The sequence below is a fragment of the Sapajus apella genome, unplaced genomic scaffold (assembly GCF_009761245.1).
Source record: "Sapajus apella isolate SASKATOON/1434 unplaced genomic scaffold, GSC_monkey_1.0 scaffold91, whole genome shotgun sequence".
Classification (NCBI taxonomy): domain Eukaryota; kingdom Metazoa; phylum Chordata; class Mammalia; order Primates; family Cebidae; genus Sapajus; species Sapajus apella.
This window is the reverse complement of record NW_022437031.1, coordinates 2,043,839-2,056,229: the sequence shown is the minus strand read 5'-3', so window position 1 is coordinate 2,056,229 and position 12,391 is coordinate 2,043,839. Positions and strand designations below refer to the sequence as shown.

Here is a 12,391-nt window from a genome sequence, read left to right as displayed (position 1 = left end):
GAACAGACACTTCTCAAAAGATAACATTTATGCCACCAACAAACATTTAAAAAAGTTCATCATCACAGGTTATTAGAGAAATCCAAATCAAAACCACAGTGAGATACCATCTCATGCCAGTTAGAATATTGATCATTAGAAAGTCAGGAAACAACAGATGCTGGAGGGGTCATAGAGAAATAGGAGTGCTTTTACACTGTTTGTGGGAGTGTAAGTTAGTTCAGCCATTGTGGAAGATATGTGGTGATTCTTCAAGGATCTAGAACCAGAAATACCATTTGACCATTGCTGGGTATATACCCAAAGGACTATAAATCATTTTACTATAAAGACACGTGCAATGTATGTTTATTGCAGCACTATTTACAATAGAAAAGACTTGGAATCAACCAAACGCTCATCATTGTTAGACTGGATAAAGAAAATGTGGCACATATACACCATGGAACACTATGCAGTCATAAAAAAGTATGAGTGCATGTCCTTTGCAGGGACATGGATGAAGCTGGAAACCATCATTCTCAGCAAACTAACCCAAGAAAAGATAACCAAACACTACATGTTCTCACTTTAAGTGGGTGTTGAACAATGAGAACACATGGACACAGGTAGGGGAACATCCTACAACAGGGCCTGTTGAGGGGTGTGGGGCAAGGGGAGGGGTAGCATTAGGGCAAGTACCTAATGCATTTGGGGCTTATATCCTAGATTGCAGTATTATTGGTGCAGCAAACCACCATGGGACACATATATCTATGTAACAAACCTGCACGTTCAGCATTTGTATTCCAGAACTTAAAGTATAATTTTTAAAAAATGAGGGATATATATATTATATATATAACACATATAATAAATATATGTAAGAAAACAAAAAACTGGTTGCTTTATGTATATATGTTTAAATATACATATTTTTATATATGAAATATATATAAATATGTTTATATATATTTAAAAGAAGGCACTTTGTATATATATATGTATATATACAAAATATAACATATATATGTTTTAAACACCTGTAGCAACATTAACAAAAAAGAAACAAGACACATATTTTCTGACATCAGGAATGAAATAGAGGATATTGCTGCAGACAGAACAGGCGTCAAAAGAATAGCAACTGTGAACAAGTATGTACATGTAAATTTGATAAATTACATGAAATGGACCAGTTCTTCCAAAGACTACCACACTCACCCACAATAAATTAGAGAATTTGAATAACCATGTCACTATTTAGGAAATTGAATTTGTAATTTAACAATTTCCAAAAATGGAAACTCCAGGCCCAGATGTTACAATGGAATAAAAATGTTAAGAATTTTGGAGAATCTTCCAAAGTTTCAGGAGAATCTTCCAAACACTGCATTCTGCTTCTCAGGAAGCCACATTTCTAGAGGAAAGGGGAGAGCACCACAACAAGAGAATATTCTGTGGGACAAAATAATCTGAACAGCAGGCCTTCTCTCCCAGGTCTCTCTGCTGATAGGAAAAGACGTGTCTGTTTGTTCTGAATAGCCAAAACACTGGGACAAGGGTGAAGCTGTAGTTTTCTTGCTGACCTGGCAGGGGAGTTACCTGCCACTCTTCACCCTGAGAAAACCTCAGCACATCTAATTGAGAGCTCCTCCAGCCGTCCTCATCAAGTCTGGGAACTGAGTTCACCATTAGGTATGACATCTACCCACCTGCCTTAGCTACAACTGGTGCCTATATAGGAATACTTTCCTCTTAGCCTGAAGCCTGAATCATCAACTTAGCAAATATAAAAATGGGGAAAATTAAATAAAGAAATAAAGTGTACACCATGAGAGAAGGAAATAAGCTTTAGGAGATGCCTGTCATTTCAACCCTATAAGAAACAATGAACTTGCCCACACATCAAGAACTTAACTACTAAAACCAGCATCTGGGGAAGCTAGTTGAAAAAATATTCTCTATAACTAAGGAACTCATACATTTCCATTCCTAAAATCACCAAGAATCAAACTAGATTAAAATAAACATTAAAATATGATCCTTAAGAAAGAAAAAAAAAATTATAAAAGAGTCCAATTAAAAGTAAATTCAAGAATAATTTGATAAAATAGTCTACCCAAATGAGAAGGAACAATAGAAGTTATTCTGGTGATATGAAAAAACAGGGTTCTAAATCATCCCAAAGAGATCATACTAGCTCCCAGCATTGGATTCAAACCAAGAAGAAATTTCTGAAGTGCCAGATAAAGAATTCAGAAGGTTGTTTATTAAGCTACTCCAGAAGACACCAAAGAAAGGTGAAAAACAACTTAAATTTTTAAAACTCAGGATATGAATTAAAAATTTTTTGTTATCATTTTATTTTTCTTTATGTGCATACTATATCTGGCATTTCTCCCTATATTATCCCTCCCCACACTCACCGCACCTGCTGTCTCTCCCCTACTCCCCCCAACTGACCCTGGGGTGTGATGCTTCTCTCCCTGAGTCCACATGTTCTCAATATTCAACACCCACCTATGACTGAAAGCATGCAGTATTTGGCTTTCTGTTCTTGTGTCAGTTTGCTGAGAATGATCGTTTCCAGATTCATCCAAGTAGTTCCTAAAAAGGACAGGACACAAACTCATTGTTTTTTATGGCTGCATAGTATTCCACGGTGTGTATGTACCACATTTTCTTTATCCAGTCTATCATTGATGGGCATTTGGGTTGCTTCCAGGTCTTTGCTATTGTATACAGTGCCACAATGAACATATATGTGCATGTGTCTTTATAGTAGAATGATTTATTTCTTTGGGTGTATACCCAGTTACTGGGATTGCTGGATCAAATGGAATTTCTATTTTTAGATCTTTGAGAAATTGCCACACTGTCTTCCACAATGGTTGAACTAATATATATTCCCACCAACTGTGTAAGAGTGTTCCTATTTCTCCACATCCTCTCCAGCATCTGTTGTCTCCAGATTTTTTAATGATCACCATTCTAACTGGCATGAGATGCTATCTCAATGTGGTTTTGATTTGCATTTCTCTAATGACCAGTGATGAGCATTTTTTCATATGTTTGTTGGCCTCATATATGTCTTCTTTTGAAAAGTGTCTGTCCATATCCTTTGCCCACTTTTGAATGGGGTTGTTTTTTTCTTGTATATCTGTTTTAGTTCTTTATAAATTCTGGATATTAGCCCTTTGTCAGATGGTAGATTGAAAAAATTTTTTCCCATTCTGTTGCTTGCCAGTTCTCGCTAATTATGGTTTCTTTTGCTGTACAGAAGTTCTGAGTTTTAATTAGATCCCATTTGTCTATCTTGGCTTTTATTGCCATTGCTTTTGGTGTTTTAGCCATGAAGTCATTGCCTATGCCTCTGTCCTGGATGGTTTTGCCTGGGTTTTCTTCGAATGTTTTTATGGTGTTAGGTTTTATGTTTAAATCTATAATCCATCTATAGTTAATTTTAGTGTAAAGTGACAGGAAGGAATCCAGTTTCTGCTTTCTGCACATTGCTAGCCAGTTTTCCCAACACCATTTATTAAACATGGAGTCATTTCCCCATTGCTTGTTTCTGTCAGGTTTGTCAAAGATCAGATGGTTGTAGATGTGTGGCATTACTCCCAAGGCCTCTGTTCTGTTCCATTGGTCTATGTCTCTGTTTTGGCACCAGTACCATGCTGTTTTGATTACTGTAGCCTTTTATTATAGTTTGAAGTCCGGCAGAATGATGCCTCCGGCTTTGCTCTTTTTGCTTAGGATTGTCTTGACTGTGTGGGCTCTCTTGTGATTCCATATGAAATTTAAAGTGATTTTTTCTGGTTCTGTGAAGAAGGTCATTGGTAGCTTGATGGGGATAGCATTGAATCTATAGATTACTTTGGGCAGTATGGCCATTTTCACGATATTACTTCTTCTTAACCATAAGCCTGGAATATTTTTCCATCGTTTGTGTCCTCTCTCATTTCATTGAGCAGTGATTTTTAGTTCACCTTGAAGAGATCCTTCACATCCTCTGTTAATTGTATTCCTAGGTACTTTATTTTCTTTGTAGAAATTGTGAATGGGAGTTCTCTCTTGATCTGGCTCTCTGTTTGTCTGTTATTGGTGTATGGGAATGCTTGTGATATCTGCACATTAATTTTGTATCCTGAGACTTTGCTGAAGTTGTTTATCAGTTTGAGAAGATTTTGGGCTGAGACAATGGGGTCTTCTAGATATACAATCATGTTGTCTGCAAATAGAGACAGTTTGACTTCCTCCTTTCCTAGTTGAATACCCTTTATTTCTTTATCTTGCCTGATTGCTCTGGCTAGAACTTCCAATACTATATTGAATAGGAGTGGTGAGAGAGGGCATCCTTGTCTACTATCTGATTTCAAAGGGAATTCTTTCACCTTTTGCCAGTTTAGTATGATATTGGCTGTAGTTTTGTCATAAATAGCTTTTATCATTTTATGATACATTCCATTGATACCTAGTTTATTGATAGTTTTTAGCATGAAGAGCTGTTGAATTTTTTCAAAGGCCTTCTCTGCATCTATTAAGATAATCATGTGGTTTTTCTCTTTGGTTCCGTTTATGTGATGGATTACGTTTATGGATTTGCATATGTTGAACCAGCCTTGCATCGCTGGGATGAAGCCTACTTGATCATGATGGATAAGCTTCTTGATATGCTGTTGTATTCAGTTTGCCAGTATTTTATTGAAGATTTTTGTGTCAATCTTCATCATGGATATTGACTTAAAGTTTTCTTCTTTAGTTGAGTTTCTGTTGGATTTTGCTCTCAGAATGATGTTGGTCTCATAAAATGAGGCAGGTAGGATTCCCTCCTTTTGTATTGTTTGATACAGTTTCAGAAGGAGTGGAACCAGCTCCTCTTTGTACATCTGGTAGAATTCGGCTGTGAACCTAACTGGACCTGGACTTTTTTTGGTTAGTAAGCTATTGATTGCTGCCTCTACTTTAGCCCTTGTTATTGGTCTATTCAGGATTTCAGCTTCCTCCTGGTTTAGTCTTGGTAGAGTACAAGTGTCTAGGAATTTATCCATTTCTTCCTGGTTTGCTGGTTTATGTGCATAGGGCTGTTTGTAGTAATCTCTGATGGTAGTTTGTATTTCTGTGGGATCAGTGGTGATATCCCCTTTATCGTTTTTATTGCATCTATTTGATTCTTCTCCCTTTTCTTTTTTATTAATCTGGCTAGGGGTCTCTTTTGTTAATCTTTTCAAAAAACCAGCTCCTGGATTTATTGATTTTTTGAAGGGTTTTTTGTGTCTCTATCTCCTTCAGTTCTGCTCTGATCTTAGTTATTTCTTGTCTTCTGCTAGCTTTTGAGTTTTTATCTTCCTCCTCTAGCTCTTTCAATTTTGATGATAGAATGTCAATTTTAGATCTTTCCTTGTTTCTCATGTGGTCATTTATTGCTATAAATTTCCCTCTAGACACTGCTTTAAAGGTGTCCCAGAGATTCTAGTAAGTTGTCTTCATTCTGATTGGTTTCAAAGAACATATTTATTTCTGCCTTCATTTCATTGTTTATCCAGTTGACACTCAGAAGCAAGTTGTTCAGTTTTCAAGTGGTTATGTGGGTTTGAGTGTGATTCTTAATACTGAGTTCTAGTCTGATTGTGCTGTGGTCTGATAGACTGTTTGTTATGATTTCCGTTCTTTTGCATTTGCTGAGGAGTTATTTGCTTCCAATGATGCGGTCAATTTTAGAGTAAGTGCAATGTGGTGCTGAGAAAAAATGTATATTCTGTGCATTTGGGGTGGAGCATTCTGTATATGTCTATTGGGCCCGCTTGGTCCAGCTCTGCATTCAAGTCCTGGATGTCCTCATCAATTTTCTGTCTCATTGATCTGTCTAATATTGACAGTGGAGTGTTGAAGTCTCCCACGATTATTGTGTGGGAGTCTAAATCATTTTAGGTTGTTAACTTGCTTTATGCGTCTGGGTGCTCCGTGTTGGGTGCGTATATATTTAGGATAGTTAGCTCTTCGTGTTGGATTCATCCTTTTACCATTATGTAGTGTCCTTCTTTGTATCTTTTGATCTTTTTTGGTTTGATGTCCATTTTATCAGAGATTAGGATTGCAACACCTGCTTTTCTTTGTTCTCCACTTGCTTGGTAAACCTTTTTCCATCCCTTTATATTGAGTCTGTGTGTGTCTTTGTATGTGAGATGGGTTTCCTGAATACAGCACACCAATGGATCTTGACTTTTTATCCGGTTTTCCAGTCTGTGTCTTTGATTGGGGTGTTTAGGCAATTTACATTCAATGTTAATATTGTTATGTGTGAATTTGATCCTGCCATTTTGTTACTGGCTGATTTTCTTTCCAGTTAGTTGACTCATTGTCTTCATTGCATTTTTGGTCTTTGCCAACTGGTGTGCTTTTGCAGTGACTGGTACTTGTGCCTTTCTGTGCTTAGTGTTTCTTTCAGGAGCTGTTGTAGGGCAGGTCTCATGGTGACAAAATCTCTCAGTAATTCCTTGTCCTTAAAGGATTTTATTCCTCCTTCTCTTATGAAGCTTAGTTTGGCTGGATATGAGATTCTGGGCTGAAAGTTCTTTTCTTGAAAGATGTTAAGTATTGGCCCCCACTCTCTTCTGCCTTGTAGGATTTCTGCCGAGAGATTGGCTGTGAGTCTGGTTGGCTTCCCTCTGTGGGTGAACTGGCCTTTCTTTCTGGCTACCCTTAGCATTTTTCCTTCATTTCAACCCTGGTGAATCTGACAATTATGTGCCTTGGGATTGCTATTCTTGAGGAATATCTTTGTGGAAGTCTCTGTATTTCTTGAATTTGAATGTTCAACTGCCTTGCTAGGCTTGGGAAGTTCTCCTGGATAATATCCTGGAGCATGTTTTCCAGCTTGGATTCATTCTGCCCATCATATTCAGGTACATTGATTATGTCTTTTCACATAATCCCATATTTCTTGGAGGTTTTGTTCATTTCTTTTCACTCTTTTTTCTCTTGTCTTGCCTTCTCTTTTTATTTCATTGAGTTGATCTTCAATCTCTGATATCCTTTCTTCTGCTGGATCGATTTCACTATTAAAATGTGTGTTTGCTTCACATAGTTCTCGTGCTGTGTTTTTCAACTCCGTCAAGTTGTTTGTGTTCTTCTCTAAGCTGGTTATTCTAGTTAGCATTTTGTCTAACCTTTTTTCAGGGTTTTTTGTTTCTTTGCATTGAGTTAGAACGTGTTCCTTTAGTTCAGAAAAGTTTGTTATTATCCACCTTCTGAAGCCTGTTTCTGTCAATTTGTCACACTCCTTCTCAGTCATGTTGTGTTTCCATGTTGTTGAGGAGTTGTGATACCTTGAAGGAGAAGAGGTGTTCTTGTCTTTGATGGTTTCATTTTTTTGTGCTGTTTTTTCCCATCTTTGTGGATTTACCTGGCTGTGGTCTCAGGGAGCTGCTTGATGAGGTCGCTTGTCTGCCTGTCAAGGCACTACTGGGTTTCTAGGGACTCCTTCAGTTTACTAGGGAAGCTTCCTGTATCTTTTTTCTTTTACACTGGGGGTTTAGGCCCGCCTCTTCCACTGACCTGGCGGTGCTGCTGGGTGGTCAAGAATGCAGTCCCATTGCTATGTAGACTTACTGTGTTTTTTGTTAAAACATGTAGCCCAGTCCCACCCCTCTAATAGGGGGTTGTACCCTTCCTCCACTGGGCTGGATCATTCAGAGTTCAGCTCAGACTGTGGCACTGGCTTTGCAAATTGCTAGAATCAGTGCTTCAGCCCCCTGGGGTTTGTGGGGGATGGTAGGGACCCATCCATTTGCACTTGGCTATCTCCCCCTTTTAGCTTCCTCTCTCTCCAGTCATTAGGGAGGGACCAGCCCAGTTGCTCCCGTTTACAGCTCCCTCTCTGGGACTAGGGAGGGGGGTGATAGCTTGGTCCGCAGACTCTCCTGGCCACCTTTTGGGCTTATGCGTCCATTTAGGTCTGTGCACCAATCCAGGACACTGTCCTGTATTATTATTCAACTTCATGCTTTTAATTCCTGGTGCTTGACTGGGAAAGATCCCCTGTTCTGTGTATTGCTGAGGCTTTGTTGGAAGTGCTGTATCTGGACTGGAGTGTCATAGGGGGAGCCTCTGACTCACTGGTCAGATGCACTTTCTGGGTGAAGCAGCACCTCTCCCCAAATAGGTCTGCCCTACATGGTCTTTGCTCGTTGTCAGAACAGACCCATTGAAATGCACCTAGTACCTTGGTTGGAGCTAGGAGATTTCTGGATTTCTGCATCTCTCTCACTGGGTGTTGTGCACTGGAGTAGTGTCTATTCAGCCATCTTGGAGAATCTTCCATGAATTAAAATATTTTAGAGCAATAAATGTTATAAAGGAAAAGACAATGAGAGCTACTGGAAATGAAAGACATACTTAGGAAAATATAAAATTCAATGGAAAATTTCAACAATAAATTAGAACAAGTAGAAGAAAGAATTTCAGAGCTCAAAGACAAGGCTTTCAAAATATCCAAAACAGACAAATACAAATAAAAAAGAGTAAAATAAATGAACAAAGTCTTCAAGAAATATGGGATTATGTAAAATGACCAAACCTAAGAATAATTGCTGATCCTAAGGGAGAACAGAAATCTAAAAGTTTGGAAAACTTAGTTCAGGGAATAATTGAGGAAACCTTTCCTGGCCTTCCTGGAGGTCTTGACATTCAGATAAAAGAAATCAAAAGAGCTTGGAGAATCATTGCAAAAAAAATCATCATGAAAGCACATAGTCATCAGGTTATCTAAAGTCAAGATGAAAGCAAATAATTTTAAGGGCTGTGAAATAAAAGATAACTTATAAAACAAACCCTATCAAATTAACAGCAGATTTCTCAGCAGAAATCTTACAAGCCAAAAGGGATTGGAGCCTTATCTTTAGCCTCCTGAAACAAAATAATGGTCACCCTAGAATTTTCTATCTAGCAAAACTAAGCTTTATATGTGAAAGAAAGTCTTTTTCATAAACAAATCCTGATAGAATTTGCCACCACCAAATCAGCACTAAAGAAATGCTAAAAGAAGTTCGAAATGTTGGGAAAAAACCTTGATATACACCAAAATAGAACCTCCTTAAAGCTTAAATCTCACAAGGCCTATAAAACAACAACACCATGAAAAAGATCCAAAATATTTAGGCATCAAGTACATGAAGAATAAAACAGTACCTCACATCTCAATACTAACATAGACGTCTTCAAAAGACTCACCTAATGCATAAGGACTCATGTAAGCTTAAGGTAAAGGGGTGGCAAAAGATATTACACACAAATGAAAACCAAAAGCAAGCAGGAGTAGCTATTCTTACATCAGACAAAACAGACTTTAAAGCAAAAATGGTTTAAAAAAAGACAAGCAAGGACATTATATAATGATAAAAGGATTAACCCAACAGGAAAATATCACAATTTTAAATATATATGCACCTAACACTGGAGGACCCAAATTTATAAAGCAATTACTACTAGACCTAAGAAATGAGGTGAACAACAACACAATAATATTGGAGGACTTCAATAATATACTTACAGCACTAGACAGATCATCGAGACAGAAAATCAAAGAAATAATGGACTTTAACTATACCCTAGAACAAATAGATTTAACAGATATTTACAGAGCATTATTTCCAACAACTACAGAACATATATTCTTTTCTTCAGTATATGGAATATTCTCCAAGATAGACCATGTCATAGGCCACAAAATGAGTCTCTATAAATTCAAGAAAATCAAAATCTTATCAAGCATTTTCTCAGACCACAGGGGAATAAAATTGGAAATCAACTTCAAAAACAACCCTCAAAACTATAGAAATACATGGAAGGTAAATAATCTGCTCTTGAATGGGCTTTGGGTTAACAATGAAATCAAGATAGAAATTGAAAAATTCTGTGAAATAAATGATAATAGTTACCGAAACCTCTGGGATACAGCAAATGTGGTGCTAAGAGGAAAATTCATGGTGTTAAATGCCTAAATCAAAAAATCTGAAAGAGCACAAATGGACAACTCAATGTCACACCTCAAGAAACTAGGGAAACAAGAACAAACTAAACTCAAACCCAGCAGAAGGAAAAAAAATAACAAAGAGCAAAACTCAATGAAATTGGAAGAAACAAAAAAATACAAAAGATAAATGAACCAGAAAGTTGATTCTTTGAAAAGATAAACAAAATTGATAAACTGTTAGGGAGATTAACCAAGAAAAGATCCAAATGAACTCAATCCGAAATGAGACTACAGGTATTACAACTGATATCACAGAAATACAAAAGATTATCCAAGTGTATCATGAACACCTTTTTACACACAAACTAGAAAGTGTAGAGGAGATTGACAAGTTCCTGGAAATATGCAAGCCTCCTAGATTAAATCAGAAAGACATGGAAACCCTGAAAAGACCAATAACAAAAAGTGAGATTGACACTGCAATTTAAAAACTGCCAACAAAAAATGTTCAGAACCAGATGGATTCACAGCTGAATTCTATCAGACATTCAAATAAGAATTGGTACCAATCCTACTGAAACCATTCCAAAAGATAGAAAAAAGAGGAAATACTAATTAAATCATTCCGTGAATTCAGTGTTACCCCAATACCAAAAACCAGGAAAGAACACAACCAAAAAACTACACATCAATACCCCGATGAACACAGATTCAAAAATCCTCAGCAAAATACTAGCTAAGCAAATCCAACAGCATTATCAAAAAGATAATACACCATGATCAAGTCAGTTTTATCCTAGGGTTGCAGGTATGGTTTAACATAAACAAGTCAATAAATGTGATACATCACATAGACAGAATTAAAAACAAAAATCATAGGTTTATCTCAATAGATGCAGAAAAAACATTTGATAAAATTGTACATTCCTTTTTGATAAGAAAACATTCAATAAAACTGGCATAGAAGGGACATACCTCAAGTTAATAAAAGCCATCTATGACAAACCTACAAGCAACATCACACTGAATGGGGAAAAGTTTAAAACATTCCCCCTGAGAACTGAAACAAGACAAGGATGCCCATTTTCACCACTTCTATACAACATATTACTGAAAGTTGTAGCCAACATAATCAGACAAGAGAAAGAAGCAAAGAGCATTCATATTGGAAAAGTGGAAGTCAAACTGTCACTGCTTGCCAGTGATATGACCATATGCCTAGAAAACCCTAAAAACTCATCCAAAAACTCCTTGGCCTGATAAACAAATTCAGTAAAGTCTCAGGATACAACATCAATGTACACAAATCAGTAGCACTGCTATACACCAGCAACAACTAAGCTGAGAATCAGATCAACAAGTCAACCCATTTTACAACAGCTGCAAAAATAATAAAATATTTAGAAATATGCTTAACCAAAGAGGTGAAATATCTCTACAGGGAAGACTACAAAACACTGCTAAAAGAAATCATAGATGACACAAACAAATGGAGACATATTCCATGCTCATGGAGAGGTAGAATCAGTAATAAGAAAATGATCATACTGCCCAAAGTAACCCACAGATTTGATGCAATTCTCATCAAAATACCATCATCATTATTCACAGAACTAGAAAAAAAATCCTAAAATTCATATGGAATCAAAAAAGGCATCACATTTCCCAACATCAAATTATACTACAAGGCTGTAAGCTACCAAAACAGCATTGTGGTGGTATAAAAATTGGCATAAAGAACAATGAAAGAGAATAGAAAACCCGGAAATAAAGCCAAATGCTTACAGCCTTCTGTAAGTACCAACAAAATGGAACCAACCCAAATGCCCATTGATGATAGACTGAACAAGGTAAATGTGGCACATATACACCATTGAATACTATTCAGCCATTAAAAAGGATGAGTTTGTGTCCTTTGTACAGACATGGATGAATCTGGAAACCATCATTCTCAGCAAACTGACACAAGAACAGAAAGCCAAACACCACATGTTCTCATTCATAAGTAGTTGTTGAACAATGAGAGCACGTGGACTAGAGGAGGGATAGTGGGATGTGGGGAGGTTGGGGAGGGATAATATGGGGAGAAATACCAGATATAGGTGACGGTGGGTATGAAGGCAGCAAACCACATTGCCATGTATATACTTGTGCAACAATGCTGCATGATCTGTTCATGTACCCCAGAACCTAAAGTACAATAAAAAAAAAGAAAGAAAGAAAAAAGAGGATAAAAATTTTGTTTATAAAGTCAATAAAAATGAGTTTGTTTGACAAAAAAACATACAAAAACATAAAATGAGGAAAGGACACCCTATTCAGTAAATGGTGCTGGGAAAACTGGCAAGCCACATATAGAAGAATGAAACTAGATCCTCACCTCTCACCTTATACAAAAATCAACTCAAGATTGATCTGAGACTTAAATCTAAGAAC

General features: G+C 37.0%; 1 protein-coding gene across 4 annotated transcripts in view; it reads left to right on the top strand.

Annotated features, from left to right (window-relative positions):
• Positions 1-12,391, top strand: part of ZC4H2 (zinc finger C4H2-type containing) — a 116,240-nt gene that overhangs the window by 85,100 nt on the left and 18,749 nt on the right. Inside the window, exon 1 of one of the 4 annotated variants that reach the window (XM_032255802.1) lies at positions 4,878-4,917. The exons of the other annotated variants lie outside the window; for them this stretch is intronic. The gene's annotated coding sequence lies outside the window, so the exon portion shown is untranslated. Of the gene's footprint in view, positions 1-4,877; positions 4,918-12,391 lie in introns of those variants that run through there. 4 annotated transcript variants of the gene reach the window in all.